The sequence below is a fragment of the Phragmites australis genome, chromosome 3 (assembly GCF_958298935.1).
Source record: "Phragmites australis chromosome 3, lpPhrAust1.1, whole genome shotgun sequence".
NCBI classification, from domain to species: Eukaryota; Viridiplantae; Streptophyta; class Magnoliopsida; order Poales; family Poaceae; genus Phragmites; species Phragmites australis.
In genome coordinates this window covers 26,998,555-27,016,089 of record NC_084923.1, presented here as the reverse complement: position 1 = coordinate 27,016,089, position 17,535 = coordinate 26,998,555, and positions in this window count along the sequence as shown.

Sequence of the window (17,535 nt, the reverse complement as noted above, 5' to 3'; positions counted from 1 at the left end):
CATCTTGCCCAACAAAAACCTCACCATCTTCTTGGTCACCATCATTAGTATCATCATCATCATCATGTGAATGGTCATCATCCTGTGGTGGCTGTCGCAACTTAAGGTCGTTGACTCGCGTGACGAGGTTAGCAATGCTTGTTCTAATGTCTGTCAATAGCCTAGTATGATCCTGCAAGGCTTTGTTGAGTTCTTCCTTGGACACACAATCCTTAAAATCCAACAGAGAGCCATCACCTGACATGGTTAGTAGAAAACAAACGACAACAAATATTATCCCTATTAACTACTAGGTTGTGGAAGGTGGAATCACACACACTCAAGCGTCTTACCACGCTCTTACAAATGTTCTTACCAACGTAGCAAGGAGGAACAACCGGTGACGAGTCTGGAAGCGTGGGATGATTGCAAGAGTGAACCTGTTCGGATCAAAGGAGGTGGAGCTTGGAAGGCACAATATGGTAGCAAGGATTAGCAATAATTGTAATCAGAAGAGCAAAGCTAAATAAGTGTCCAAAGTATGAATCACAGTTGCTGGTCTATCACGTGTCCCTAGTCCTAGCACAATAGCTGAAACAAAGCTAAACAGGATGATCAGAGAAAGACACAGCAAACAGCACAATTATCTGGGTGTTCTCTATGTGCTCCTCTTTTTTTGTCTTTTAGCACTAGTAGACTAGTAGGAATCACGAATTTTTTTTTCGTATTTTTCTGATATTTTTTTCTGAACTAGGAGCACACAAGCAACAACCACAGAAATTTTCAGCTCAAACGGATGCAAGATGTGGCCTACAGAAAATCAAGCACGTTCTCTAAAAAGCGTGCGGAAACTTCGCGGCTCGAATACTCAATCTTCCAGGCCGAATTTGGGAAAAAAAATTTGGCAGAACTCGGCGAAGTGGGGGAGCAACGGATGTAACTTTTTCTGTAGATGTCCATGAAAAAAAAATTTGCCTGATTCCGAGTCCGTATGAGAAAGTTATGGCAGTTTTACTGAACCCGTGTCGAGTTAGGGTTATTTTTTCAAGCAACTCTTGCAGAAATTGACCTCTTTAAGGTATTGCAAGCAATAGGATCGCGAGATGAACAAGGATGGCAGCGGTGGCAGGGCAATTGATACAAGGTGGCTTGCGACCTATCTAGGGTTGGCGTGGCGGAAAGTAACACAAGGCGGCTCGCGGTGGCAAATCGAGTAATGTGGTGGCTCGACTTGTTGGTGGGGATGGTGGCAATGGGATAGAGGCGTGATCAAAACAGCACGGAGCGTTGACTAAAAAACCAAGAACACGACTCTAAAACCAGCAACAAGACTCGACCACAGACACAAACTCAACAACGCGCAACTGAAAACAAAAATTGCAAAGGCACAAAGGGTTCTAGGGCAGCGGAAATTGACGGAATTTTTTTGGCTTTTTCTGGACTCTAGGTAATGAAAAACAGACTAATCTAAAGGGGAAAATGAAATTACCTAACGGGCAACCTGAAAATTTGATACCAGTTGATGAGTAATGTTGGCCTGATCTTCCGATAGGTAGCGATAAGTCGGTGGGTGGAGAACTCGACTTTGTTGATCCAAAGGCTTCGACCCGAATAGATCGTCTCCCTTGCAATCACTACACCACAACTCCGATGGTTATCAACCGTGTCGCGCGGTTGACCTCGCCAAGAAGGCTCAATCCCTGCAAGCGTACCGAGAACACAAGCAAGAACGTAGAAGATGCAATCTGAAATATTGCGAATTGAATTCAAGCACTCGAAGTCGGGGTTCCACAAACACCTGCGGCGGCCTAGTCGGTCCGGAACAAGAGCGAAAATCTCACAACTGTGTGTAGATCAATATCTAAGAAAAACCCAACCCTAATTAGGGCGGCGGCTACTGTATATAAAAGACTAGGGTCGGCCAAGGACCCCTGGACGTGTCCCTAATGAACTCCAACACATTACACGGCCCAACGGCCCAAAAGATGGTGGTACAGCACCCTGACAGATTCTGGACGTCACCTTGTTTCAACGATTTCTGTTGACTCAAAACGAATTTTGACATGGGACCAGTTTCGTTGGAAAGCTTATCTCCTTAGCTTTCCAACCATGTGTAGAACGTCAAAAACGGAGTCCGTATGCGTTCGAAACGGACTCGAACTGGATTGGACCTCCACCTTGGCTTGGGCGCCCTTGCTGTTCTTCTCCCGTGTTCCTAAGTAACAATACATCACAATTATTCAGTAGCATCCCATCCTCATCAAAATATAAAGGAACACTAAAGAACGAGCTCACCTCATGATTTAGTTGACGTGCACGAGCTCGTGTCAATGGACCTATTGTTGGAGGAATACTCGGTGTGTGTGTATCCGAAAGAGTGATGTCCTCATCACAAACACTAGGGTTAGTTGTAGATGTTTTTATCCTTAAAGTAACATCATGTTTATGCTTAGCCATGCTTTTAGATGAACATGTAGCATGTAGGCGATGAATCATGAGTTATGAACTAAAAGTTGATATAGGAAGTATGATATGGAAACTGATATTGTTAAGGGAGTTAACAACAAGGATATTTGGAGTTTTGGGCAAGAAAGGGGTTATTCTCGGCATGGTTGGTTGAATGGAGATGTTTGGTAATCTATCCTTATGGGGTTATTGGCGGTCTTTCCCAGACCATTTTAAGGACCGGTTCGTGGAGCGACTATCCATGGCAACAGAACAACCACGAGGCCAATATGGTACGGCTTGTCCTAGTAATTAGATGTTCTCCCAGTGTTGTATGAGCAAATTGGATGTGTAGATAAGGAAGGGTTACTTCCCGATTCTACCTGGCACAAGAGGAGGCTTCTGGGGTGGAGGGTTACTCCACTTATGTACGACGGTGAAACCTCAGTGGGCAAATGCATACTGGGAGACTCTTTGGAAAAGCTTCGTAGTGATCTCTTGACGCACACCCCGGAAGTGTGTAAGGTACCGGCAGGTACCGGCAACAGAGAAGATCACGACTCGTGGGTAAAGTGTACAAATTCTGCAGAGTGTTAAACTGAATATTCAGCCATGCTCACGGTTATGAGCGGCATAGACCCTCACATGATTAGTCAGGTGGATGTCTTACATGGTTGAGAATTGGTTGAATTCTCGGAGGTTAATGAAAATCTTTTGTACATCTTTTCCTTTTTAAAATAAAATTGCTTTTCCATAGTCCAGGGATAAAATCAGCTTTTATGCAAATAAAACCCTAGAGAATAGGAAATCTTGGTTCAAGGCACCATATCATATTTTTCCCCCACTTGTTGAGTATTGAAAATACTCACGCTTGCTGTTTCAAAAGGTGAAGCTTTTGAAGATTTCCTTAAAGATGATGCCGAGTTCTAGGCTTGTGGAGTTTCCGGTCGACTTCCTATTGGCGTGAAGCTGTGCTGTGTTCTATTCCGCTACGATGTAATTTTCTTTTAGGCCCATGTGTGGTCATTTTGTAATAAATAATATTGTAATAAGAAGCATTGTGTCTGTTATGCACTGATGACATCGCTATATGTATGAATAAACTGATTCTGGCATACATATAGTCTACACTTGATTTTAATCTTAAAATCGGGTGTGACAGTGCGTGAGGCACAAGTGTGTGAAACACTTCGGTGGGTGGTAGTGTTTGCTTGGTGTCCTATGGAACGGTTCGTGAAGTGACAACCCAAGAACTATCGTCCATCCACGAGGCTTATATGGGTACGGACTGGCTTAGTAAATAGTGGATCTTCAGCATCGAATGAGCCACTGGTGATGTAGTGGAAGAGAAGAGTGATTCTTTCTGGAGCTACAAGGTGCATGAGGGGGCTTCTAGGTGGTGTGACTCCACTTTGATGGTGATGAAACCTTAGCGGGCTTATTCCTGTTGGGAGAATGCTTTGTAATAGTCTTGTAGTGATCTCTAGACGACACACCATTGGCGTGTGTTAAGTGTTTGTCCAACACGGCAACAAGAAAATCATGACTCGTGGGGAAAGCTGGACAACCTCTGCAGAGTGTACAATCTGATATATTAGCCATGCTCACGGTCATAAGAGACCTGGATCCTCACATGATTAGTTGGTTTGGTTTAGTTGTTTTGGTTGGTTACCTGTGAAGGGTAAATGTCAGTGGATGGTTCTTGGTTACCAGTGATGGGTATCAAGTTGGTTGAGAACCTGATGTGGAATATAGGTAGTTAGGAAACATGTGAAGATATTTCTAGGAATTGGGAGTTTAGTGATGAATCACATAGTTAAATAGAATACTTTTATTACTCTTTTTACGATAGAATAGTTGGCATTTATGCAAAATTACCTGTTATAACCTATTCCTTTAATCAAGCTTGCATGTCATATATTTCCTACACTTGCTGAGCGCATCATGTGCTCACACTTACTATTTTTCCTATGCCATGCGACATGTGTGGTGCTTCTCAGTGACTGAAGATGTTGAAAGTTATCAAGAAGAGATTGTGATGTTCTAGGCATGTGTCTCCCAATCAGTTAGCTGTGGTGTTGTTGGGTATCAGTGCTTCTGTTCTGCTATAGATATCTTTATAGAAGACAATATATGTCCATTACTGTAAGAGTTTAACATTTATTCTATAAAAGTATTGCTTTTGTTACTTTACCTGTAATATCCTTATGTGTGTTGAATATCCTAGGCACACATAAGCCGCATCTAGTTTTGTCTGTTAAAACCGGGTGTAACAGTATGATTGGTTGGATAGCCGGGTAATGGAATTACCTGGTGAGTGTTGATAGTTGGATGGAATCCGATGAGTCAATCCTTTTCGTTATGGTGGTGTTTTCACACCTAGTAAATAGGATGCCTATTGTTGGAGTCATTAGGTTAAAGTTTGCTTAGTGCAGTTAACCGTGTCTAACCTTTCCTTGCCTTAAGCCCCATAGCATGTTTTCCCTCACTTGCAGAGTACATTTTTGTACTCACACCCGTTGCTCCTTCTCTTGCATTATACCGCTATTCAGAGGCCATCAATGAAGCTGCAACCTTTGATGAACACGACTACGACCCGAAGTTGCTGTTTTAGGCTGGAGTGCCCCCGGTTGACGCCTGTGGAAGATGAAAGCCCCGCTGGCACTGAACATCTTTAGTTCTACTGTGTTTTCTTTTAGACCCTCAGGTCCTTTTGTAATAAGTTTTATACGTTATTGTAATTTTAACACTGTGACGATACATTGATGATGTAAAGCATGTATGAAACTTGATCCGGGTATACATGTGTTGTGCCTGGTTTTGTTCCTTTAAAGCTGGTTGTTACAACTTTCTGCATCAATAACAAGCTCCACCTGCATGCTAGAACTCTGTTAACTTTAAACAAGAACACTAGGCAACATAGCATATTCATTAAAGACAACATCCCTACTAATCATCACCTTTCATGTTTCAGTATTCCACAATTGATAACCTTTAACACAATATTTATAACCAAGAAATATGCATTTAACAGCTCTAGACTCCAATTTACCATTATATGTGAGCATGAGCACGACAACCGAAAACTCTTAATTCTGTATAATCAGTTGGGAAACTAGACCATACTTCAATTGGAGTTTTCTTATCAATGACAATGTTGTGTGAACAATTAATAAGATAGCAAACAGTGGAAGTAGCTTTGACCCAAAAATGCCTATGCAAACCTGCAGTAGACAACAAGCAACGGGCCCTCGAGATGATAGATCTGTTCATATGCTCAGCTACACTATTTTGTTGTGTAGTACCAGAAACAGTATAGTGTTTCGCAATGCCTTGAGACTTGCAATATTAATTAAATTCATCATAATAGAACTATATCCTATTATCAGTGCAAAGCATCTTTATCTCCTTTTCGGTTTGCCTTTCAACCATAACCTTCCACTCTTTAAATGCCAAAAATGCTTTTGAGTTATGTTTCAATAAATAAGAAGAAATAAGCCAACTTTTCTCAAATAATCAACAATAATAGTCAACATATAATGAGAACCACTTAGTGAATGCATGTGAGATGGTCCCCATATATTAGAATGCACAAAATTAAGAATACCTTATATCGTATGAACCGAAGTGTTGATTCTCACCCTCATATGCTTGCCAATGACACAGTGCTCACAAAATTTCAGCTTCCTGATGCTATGTTTGACAAGAAGTCCTCTCTTGCTCAATTTAGCCAAACCAAGTTTACTCTACCCAAGACGCATATGCCAAATATTAGTCGAATCAAAATCTGATAATGTATGTTCACTTATAGCTACAACACCTGTAATTGTAGTGCCTTGTAGATAATATAGAAAATCTTAAATCACCTTTCATTATAATAAGGGAAATTTTTTTCACCTCCAAAATACCATCTCCACTGGACCAATTATACCCTTTCTTATCAAGAGTACCCAAAGAAATAAGGTTTCTTGTCATACCTGGAACATGCCTCATACATGCCAAGGTCCTAACAATGCCATCATGCATCTTTATCATAATAGATCTAATCCCAATAATTGGATATGGCCTATCATTACCCATCCTAACAGAACCAGCATAAGTAGTGAACCAATATCTATAGATGCATATATGAAAAGATGCAGAAGAATTAATAATCCATTCATCACCACTACTTACACATCTAGCAAAAGCAATGAGAGTCTAACCATCATCAGAACTACAATCGGCAACAACAACAGAAATTGTACCTTCTTCATGAGATTTACCTTTCCTCTATTCTTTGTTTTTTATTTTGTAAAAATTAGATATGTCATGATTGTCCTTTTTGCAATACATGCAGAATTTGTCCTAGCCTCTTGACTTCAAACCACCCCTATAATCGTCTGAACTTTTACCTCTATGGCCATGATGAAATTTATTTTCCTTTGTTCTGCTATGCATAATCAGACCTTCTCCATTAGAACTCAAGTCATCAGTAGACACCATCTATTTTATCTTTTTGTTGGCATGAAAGGCCTCATAAACTTCTTTCGAAGTTAGAGTATCATGAATGTAGAATATGATATCTCTGAACTTCGCAAAGGATCTATAAGCAACGAGCGCAAAAGAATAAGACTCAAGTCATCTTCATTATATTTTACCTCCATAGACTGTAGGTCAGCAACGATCTCCTTGAAAACCAAAATATGATCCAATACTGAACCACCGTCTTGTAATTTGTGCACGAACACTTCATCTTCAGACGCATTTTGCTTGTGAAATCCTTTAACGTGCAGATCAATTCCAACTTTAGCCATAAAGCGAAAGCTGTTTTCTCCTGCAAAACATTGTTTGATAAATGAAGATGAATTTGAGACAAAGCCATATGATCCTTCGTCTTTTCCTCATCAAACATTGATCTCCGGTCATTTTTGCAGAAGCTATCAAGCACATTATCCAGATCAATATGCGTCAAAACTACTTGCATCTTGAATTGCCATTGTGAAAATCTTGGATCATTGTCTAGCAACAGAATATCATACTTCAAAGAAGACATACATCTCGGAGTAATTCCTAAATGCATGAAGAAGAACCAGCCCAAAAAATGCAAAACACAAAATTCATGGTACGCTTACTAGGTGCGCATAGCAAAAATAGGTTGAAACCTAACTCCTGTGGGCAATTTCCTGGTGCACTTAGCAATTTCTCGGGTGATGTCAGCTGTGAATAATGCTCACTGCTAACGACGTATCTCGGTGTGGATGATCCTAGATCCGGAGCAGCCGGCGTCTTTGCAGTAGACCTTGTGGCCATGACGGTTAGTGTTTGGTCAGAGTTGAGATCAGTGAGCGGCCCCGTCGGTGAGCCGACGATAGCGTCTGACAGCCGGTGACGAGGCGGAAGGCGGCGGTGACTGATGGCGCTGGCCGGCGGCGCAGCAGTAAGTGGGATGGTGTGCAGAACCATGCGTGATGTTGATGAGCGACACGGACGGTAATGCTGAGCGGGGCGATACGGTACGAGTCCATAATCAGTCGGCGAGGTCCAAAATGGTTGGAGCCAGCGGAGTGCAACCGGCGGCCGGCGAACGCCGGAGACGATAGCCAGCGGCTGTGAAAACCGACAACAAGTGCCGGCAGTGAACAGTAGCGGATCAAACCAGTTGATGAACAGTACCAGACCTTTACTGGATGATACACTTATGGATCGCGTGATGAACAGTGGCAGGAGAGATCGATTTTGCTTTGTGATTGAAAAGAAACCGATCTTCATGTCGTTCGGCTCTGGTGTCCCTTCTTAAAAGTTAAGCACGATACATTGAATACGAGATATAATTTTTATGTCAAAAATACTTATAAAAAAAACATAGATATCAATCGACGATTTTTATTATACGAGAAGTTATATATAAATAGAGAAGAATTATAACGGCTGTTCAATTTATCATGTGATTTACAATATATATAATATATATATAGGGATCGATAATAAAGACTAGTCTAATACATGTTATTATGGAACATGAATAAAAATATTCTTTATATGGGCCAATTAGAATTCGAATTACAATTCAATACTTATATTATGTACGGAACTAGAGCCTTTGATTTGGACATCACTAGCATATCACCTTCTTCGGCACATGACGATCAAGCTACGCCACCACAAGCACAAGACTTTCGCATTGACATGCTGGCCGGACGAGCTCGAGCAAAACAACTTCAAGAACAGGTGAATTTAGTCCTTCATGAGCATGGTAAATTTTCTAATGTTGATTTTATACTACATAAATCGTCTATGTTACTGGTCCTTAGGTCTGACGATAAACTAGACAATGGCACATGGAATATTTGTCTGAAAAATCAGGAGGATGAATCAAAATTAATTGTGGAACCTATATAGGGCGTGAAGAATAAAAGAGAAGACTGTTGTAGCTTGCATGTGGCTGAGAAGAAATGAAATAGAAGCTGGCGTGCATGCATTGAAGGAAAGGGAAACCTCATGCTTGGTAAGTCTGCATGCATGGAGATTCTATTGAGAAGGAAGCAGGTGAGTAGCTGGCCCAAATCAGAAGAGAGATTAAGGAGGATCTGTCTAGGAAAATGCAATTAAAGAAGAAATCGAAAGGCTGGGCGTGCCTAACAATTTGCTAAGCTTTCCTTATATGGTTGCATGTAAACCATGTTTAGATATGTCAGGCGTTAGGTGACTAAATTAGTCTCCATTTTTTTATGTCAAGTCCAGGATGCGGGGAGCCTTTATAACCCTATGTAATTGTTCTATTTAGCAGACTATATATTACTAAAGAATACACACCAAGCTATCCCTTGTTCTTTCGACAACAGAGTTCATGCGTAGACTACTGTGAGGGAACTGTTGAGGAAAATATGAATTTTTGATCTTTTCGTGAGCATTTTCTCTTGTGGACTAGCTGGCCTATTGGCCTTTGGCGCTGCTCTGCCCATGCGGCTGGAGTACATGTGCTGGTGTTTGGTTCAGCTAGGGTGCAGAGAAAAAGAATGTGTTCAGGGAGAGGGAGGAGGTGGCAGCAGCATGTGGGAGCCGGCGGCGGCGTAACTGCCCACCCTGTTTCCTTCGGGAGACGGGTGGGGATGGATGGTGTTGTGGTTTCTATTTGTAGACTCTCTCTCCTTTGCTTGTTTATTGGTTTTTTGGAAATCCCTTCCAAATGCTTGCTCCCTCACTTATTTTTCCTTTGGTTTTGGGATTCATCTTCTGAGCTCAACCCGAGAGGAAGCTCGGGCTTTTGGTTTGGTGGTCTTGAACCACAAGAGATTGGTGGAGGTGCTTTGTGCTTGGTGCTCGTTGAAGCTGTGGTTGCCGAGGCTCGCCCACAAGCGCCGACGTGGTGCGGTGAGACCTTTATCTCCGTCATCTCTCTCACCGGCGTACCTTGCCTCGATTACCAACTCATTCCAACGCTTCTCCCTGTGAGTTTCCATCTTCTTTTTTTATGTGAATAATCTGGATGCATGCTATAATGTTCAGTGATGATTGAATACATTGAAATTGGATTAGATGATTGAGTACAATAGATAAGATCTTGTTGTTCTCTTATTACTAAAAGGCATAGGCAGTGTTTGTGCTTTGTTTCTATATGATCAGTTCTGGTATACCGCTTTTGAGATTATGTTGTTTTTAGCTTACTGCCTAATTGCATTGAAGGCCTAGACATGAGCTACTGTTATCTATAATTTAGGCTTAATCTGTTATGATTGGTGTATGAAAGAGCAACAGGTTTGATGCTTCTGTAACTGTGGTTACAAGCTCGTGCTGTTTTATTGCGTTGCTAGTTTCTCATTTTACAGGGGCTTATTTCTCTTCTAGTGTTTAAACACTTGATCAGTAACTCTGTCTAGGATGTTGTAGTAATTCAGAGAAGTGTTTATTAGGATCTTATCTAACTGTGATCTCATTTTTCTTATTCAATTTTTGATATGTCTAAAGATCAGCTAGGGAGCACATCTTTATAGGTCTACGGCCAGCTGTTAAGAATCCTCTGAGAGAAAATTTGGCACCACATCATGTTGTTCAGTACTATTTCTGTATACATGTTGAATGATCTCTTTATTTTTATGCTGGTAGCTCATTCTTTCATGAACATGTATTTTATATATGTTATGTTCTCCTCTTGTTATGGTTTTTATGGTATATGGAAATATACATTACTGTAGCAACTATTTTTGAGATACTTAGGGTGCCTATCTACAGGCGGGTCATATGGCAAACCGCTCGAGCAATTTCTAGAGGTGGGTGGTAGAAAAAATAGTCTATGTAAAGGTCATTTCCACATATGGTTCTTTATGTAAACCACATGTGGAAATCGTACCATTTTTACAGGCAGTTCATATAAGGAATCACCTGTGGAAATATGTGAAAATAGTTATTTCCACAGGTGATTCCTTATATGAACCGTCAGTGAAAATGATACGATTTTCATAGACAGTTCATATAAAGAACCGCCTGTGGAAATGGATCATTTCATAGATGGTTCCTTATGTAAACTGTATGTGAAAATAGACTGATTAATACAGACATTTCACATAAGGAACTGCATGTGGTAATGATCATTTTTACAGGCGGTTTACATAAAGAACCGTCTCTAAAAATAAATCCCGATTTATCTTAAAAAAATCATAACTTTTTCATACGAACTTGAATAGAGGCAAATTTTATATAAAAATTGTAGCCCTCAACGAGATCTACAACTTTCTAGTTGAAACTTTTTTTATTTAAAGTAATTTACATATTCAGTAATCAGTTGAAGTTTTACACATAAATTTCGATTGCACATATGCTATTGTTACCATAAATCCTATTAATACAAGTAACTTCAGAGAAAAAAAAGAATACTACCAACTTCAACATCTCCAATAAGATCAACTATAAGAAGATTAAAGACCCCCACTATCAATAACAAGACTCTGCTTGTAGAAGTTTAGTGATAACAATAGCATCAAGTGTCATCAAGAGTCAGTACGGCTATAAATATTTTTTATTTTTCTCTTATTTTTTCTCAACTTAGCAGCACTAGAATAGGAACTATAGTACATTTCTTTTCAAGTTTGATGTAAGGGGTGACAGCTATGTATACAAATACGCGTCCAAAAGTAGTGCAGAAACTTTCGAGGTGAGAACTTAATCTTCTAAGCCATTTTTGGTCTAAAAAAATCACCAGACCGGACGAAGAGTCAAAAAAATGTCCAAATCAGAGTCTATATGCAAAAGTTATGGTTGTTCTACCGAAGACGGTTCACCAACAATTATCACAGGTAGTTCACTTAAGGAACCGTCCGTAAAAATTGATTTTTACATGCAGTTTCTAAAGAGAACCTCCTGTGAAAACCTTCAGCATAAAAGGTTAAAAGGATAAAATATCTAGTTTCAACCACAACTACTTGATAGATGAGGTGATAAGCTGGTTCACGTGCGAGGGTAAAGGGTAGGGAGGTTGCGGGTTGATTCACTTGAAAATCAAAAACTAAAAATAGTGCAAAAATATAGCATGGTCGTGGACTTGCAATGGCACGGCCGCGGGGTTTCTCAGGTAAAAAAAGTTTTTTCCCTTTTTTCGGAAAAAATATCGATTCGAAGATCGATTATCACAGGCGGTTCCTTAAGAGAACTATCTGTGAAAATTATTTCTACAGGCGATTTACTTAAGGAACCATATGTGAAAATTGGTTTCCACAGATGGTTCACTTAACGTCTATAAAAATAGGTTACAAATCATCTCTAAAAATAGTTTCAGTAATAGTGATATGCTCTTATTATTGTATATTTTACAACAGGAACTAGACGATCCATTGTTTGTTCTTTAGATCAAGTTCAAGTTTCTTTCCGCTCGGAATTGAGAGCTTGGCAATCTGCACTCATGGTATAGCAACGCTCAACCGGGTGTGTGGTTGTAAATATCCATAGAGCTGCAAATCCATTCAGTGGCACGTGGTGTACTGATACAGCTGAGTACTGTTCATCATCAAACACTTCTATCCACGGTTATACTCGAGAGGATCGAGTCACCCGTTTCATCATGGTATCAGATTCTAGAACCACTCGGTAGAATCATTTTCTTCCCCATAAATTAGTATTTTGATTTCCCGTCTTCTACACTGAAAAGCCATAAACAAATCTTTAGCCATAGTTGAATTTTGTGTTTAGTGCGTTTTGTTAGGTCTTAATCCACTCGTTCCTTGTGTTTAGTTGCTGGTCGTGTGTTCCTTCGCGTCACTTTTTCTCATCAAATTTGTACAATATATTTGAGCGTATTTATTAAAATAGAGAATATTTTTCTGTATTTACAAATCTAGCATCTATATTCGACACATGTTGTGCAGAAAATATCTTTTTCGGTACACGGCACACCGTGTGCCTACCGTATTCGGCACACCATGTGCCGAAAATTACCTGTATTCGGCACACCGTATGCTGAATACAGGGAACAACGTGTATTCGGCATACGGTGTGCCGAAATACACTTTTTCGGTAACCGTGTGCCGTCACATCATGTCGCGTCATGCTTTACTTTTTCTTTTCCTTTCGCTTTTGCTTTTTGCTGCTTTCTTTTTGCTTTATGCTTTATGCTGTCCGCCAGCCGGATTCGAGGCATTTTGCATCACGCGCGGCAGAGCATGGCTATAAAAATAGCTCCCTTCGCTCTATCTTCTGCATTCGTGCAGAGCTAGCGTGAGCAGAGCGACGACGAGTAGAGCGAGTTCGCTGCGTGAGCAGAGCAGCAGGTGAGCGGGAGCGCGAGCAACATTTGAAGCAGCAGTCGAGCGCGAGGAGCTGTAGTGCAGCAGTGTGTGAAGAGGATAGCCTTCCATAATAGTAAGTATGTAGATTATGTATGTACGTAATATTTAGATTAGAAAATGTAATTAGAGTAAGTAGAGTATTTATTCCGTTCGAATATATTGGTTAAATGGTATTAAGTTGATAAAATAGAGTAGGTATAATACTTGCATATTTTATGATGTCGTAACAGAATCTTCTATAGTGTACCAGTAATTTTGATCCTAGATTATATATGTACTTAATATTTAGATTAGAAAATGTAATTAGAGCAAGTAGAGTATTTATTCCATTCAAATACATTGGTTAAATGGTATTAAGTTGATAAAATAGAGTAGGTATAATATTTACATATTTTATGATCTCGTAACAGAATCTACTATAGTGTAATAGTAATATTGGTCCTAGATTATGTATGTATTTAATATTTAGATTAGGAAATGTAATTAGAGGAAATAGAGTATTTATTCCATTTGAGTACATTAATTAAATGGTATTAAGTTGATAAAATAGAGTAGGTATAATATTTGCATATTTTATGATCTCGTAACAGAATCTATTATAGTGTAACAGTAATTTTGTACGTAGATTATGTATGTACTTAATATTTAGATTAAAAATGTAATTAGAGAAAGTAGAGTATTTATTCCGTTCGAATACATTGGTTAAATGGTATTAAGTTGATAAAATAGAGTAGGTATAGTACATACATCTAAGTAGTTATTTGCCCATTTACGTTTGTTTAGCGGACGCTATGACTATCCATATTTATTATGGAGAACGTCCTGCTTCTTTGCATGGGAGGCTCATATCAATTCGGAACTGCCAGCACGTAGAGAGTACAGTTGAGCTACCTATTGATCTAGAAGGCTTAAAATCACATGTTATGAGCCTTTTACATGTGAACCAGCAGTCCTACAATGTTATCCTAGAGGGTGTGCAACCACGACTTGTGCCAAACAGCTCGCTCATTGTCCATACGTTGTTCAATTTGAGAAGGAACAATGCATGGCCTTTGTACTCACGCAAGGCATTAAAGGAGAACTTTGAAATAGGAGTGTACGTAAACATAGTATTATGACTGGTGCAAGGTGAAGCGGTGCCTAGCGTGGAAGGATCAGACCATCATGTGATGCATGATGAGGCGGGAGGGAATGTCAGGGATGGCACTTCCGGTACAGAGGGACTTGAAGTGGACCATGGTGAGGTACATGCAGGATGCATGGATGATGAAGCCGGTAGTAGTGGGAACAAAGAAGGTGCTGACAACGATGACCTGGTGCTAGCAATCCAGTACTTTCATGGTGCTGGGTTGCTAGATTGTACCATCGTTGAGTATAACACCCTATCTAACTGGGGATACAAGAATAGCGACATCCAGGTGGGACAACGATTTCGAAACAGGGAGGAGGTCATCCACTTTATCAGCAACTATGCTATAATCACAAGAAGGGACCACAAGTGCGCCAGGTCTAACCATACGGAGTATGAGGTCAGGTGTATCAAGTACTCGGATTGTCCTTACTTCGTACGAGCACATAAGCCAAAGCACGAGAACTATTTTGTGCTGAGTAGACACACCCTACATATATGCAGCGAAGAGGCTGTTAGGAATGTGAGCCACACTGTTGATGCGAGGTTCATAGCCCAACTTCTCATCACCCTTGTTGGTACAAACATATGTTTGCCGCCAAAATCTATTATGGAGGAGGTGCAGATTAAGATGGGTATGCTGATCAATTACCACACCGCGTGGCGAGCGAAGTAGAAGGCGTTGAAGATGTTGTTTGGAAGTTTCGAAGAGTCTTAGCACTATGCATCGAGGCTGCTGCAGAAGATTTCCATGACCAATCTAGGGACCCAGTGGGCCATGGCGGATGAGCCGATCAGGCTGGGGGATGGGTCATAAACAGCACGAACCTATACCTCATTAGATTTTTCTGGTCCTTTGCCTAATGCATCGAAGCTTTCAGATATTGCAAGTCGGTTGTATGTGTAGATGCCACATTTCTTAGTGGCAAGTACCATGGTAACCTAATGACAGCGATGACAGTGGATGCAAACTATTAGATCATTCCTCTCGCGTATGCAATGGTTGAGAGTGAGAACAATGATAGTTGGCTGTGGTTCCTCACCTTGGTGAGGACATGTGTTGTCGGCAATAGGGAACGAGCCTGCATCATATTAGACTGCAACAAGGGCCTCTTGCATGCGTTGAAAGTGTTGCATGACAGCACAAACCACTCCATTGCATGGCCTGATGTGGAGAGAAGGTGGTGCATGCGACACTTAGGTGCGAACCTTTACTCAAGGTACCACAACAAGGGTTTTGTAAAGAGGTTCAAAGGGTTGTGTCTTCAGAACTAGCAGGCAAAGTTCAATGAGATATGGCGAGAGTTAAATGAGACCACTCGAAAGATGATGGTAGAGCAGGAAGCACAGCAGGACCATTTGCGGACGCAAATGGTGGGGGGCCAAATCATCATTAGCCGTTCACGTGCTACGTTTAGCCAGTGGATAGCGGGAAAGCCGGCAGAGTGTTGGGCCCTAATCCATGACACTCATAGTTCCATGTTAGAACATAGCATTTGAAAGATCGTATTTTACTTTTGGTTACAAAAATATCCCATCTAAAATTGTTATCTCTTATATTAGGTATATGATCATGACAATGAACATAGCGGAGGCGTTCAACAATGTCCTGAAGGGTGTACATGGCCTCCCGTTGTGTGCCATCATTGAACTCATATTCTATAGAACGGCTGACTACTTTCGAGACCGTGGTATAGCTGCAATGGAGTGCAACACGCAGTTTGCACCTAAGGTGGAGGAAATCATATCCAGAAGGAGGAGTAAGGCACACTTTCATCAGACTAGGATCTACAACCGGGCCAACAATGAATTTGAGGTCATGTGTCGTCATCGGTACACTTCAGGATACAGCGCGGGGGACACTGTACAACAATATCAAATTGGTCCTCACGAAGTGAAGTGCACATGCAATAAGCCAAAACTGCACCATATCCCATGCTCCCATGTCTTGGCCGCTTGCAGGGACATGGGCGGTAACGACGGATCACAATACGTATCACCCTATTTGTAATTGAACCATGAGGCTTGAAATCATTGGCATGGCTCACGTTCACCTTCCCGAGCTTCTTCAGCTACGGTACGACGAGAACCACAAGGGAAGGATGATTTTTGTAGGGCAACAGATACAACAATAATACGTGAATTTCAATTGCTCTGATAACTTGGTACTAACTCAATAAATGTATTGCATACCTTTGCAGTTAGTCCCGTTGCGTTCCAGGAGTGTGCGCAAGCTTAAGGAGTTAGACCCTCGATTCCATGAGCCACTCACACAGGCTGGACTACTATCGTTCGCTCTTATGATGGTAGGAGCTCCCATGGAGGGTGGTGGCAGGACTCCCCTGCCACTGATCGAGGTCTCACTGCTCACAAGCCTCGTCGACCGCTGGCGTCCTGAGATGCACACGTTCCACTTTTCGGGATATGGCCATGCTGACCGGGCTCTCGATAAGGGGCACCCCATTAGTACTTTCACGACCAGCAAAGGAGCAGTAGAAGATTTATATTCAGGGCAGGTAATTATTCGTTACATAAAGCATTTCATATGTTGCAGTGTTGTTCGTGGTTCATTGAGTCTCTGCATCTTGTAGGTTTAATGTGCAATATGACATGAAGGATGTTGGGCCCTCCATGTCATGGATTCATGGGATACCACAGTTCGGTCCTTGCCCACCGGATGCGGATGAGACTACAGTTATGCAGAATTACGAGGTGTACATGTACATCTAGCTGGGAGGCATTATGTACGGCAGGCGATTATGTACTTCCGCATATTGTATGGTTAGCGCATCAGTTCGCGTTACGTCCATACGAACCAACACCTTACAGTTGGGGATCTGCTGTGTTGGCTGCTACATACAAATGATGGTGTGCCGCTACCCAACGGTCAAAGAAGATGGGATCTATTTCTGGCTGTCTACACCTTCTACAGCTCTGGAGCTGGGAGCATCTCCCGGTTTGTCGATCGTGGTGAGCAAGACCTACTATCTAGTTCCCATCTCCGATGGTGTTGCCAACGACATGAGGCCTACGATGGGGTATCGGTAGATTCATGCCTGGCTACGATGGACTCACCAGCAAGACCATGGAAACTACTCCCGGGTGATCAGTGACCTTGACGTCCTTATCGCCGACCTCGTGGAGTGAGATCCATGGCGTAGGGAACGAGTGGCCGAAATTGCGACTAGTGGCCTCATCGCATCCTCTTGTTTTCGTGACTCGAAC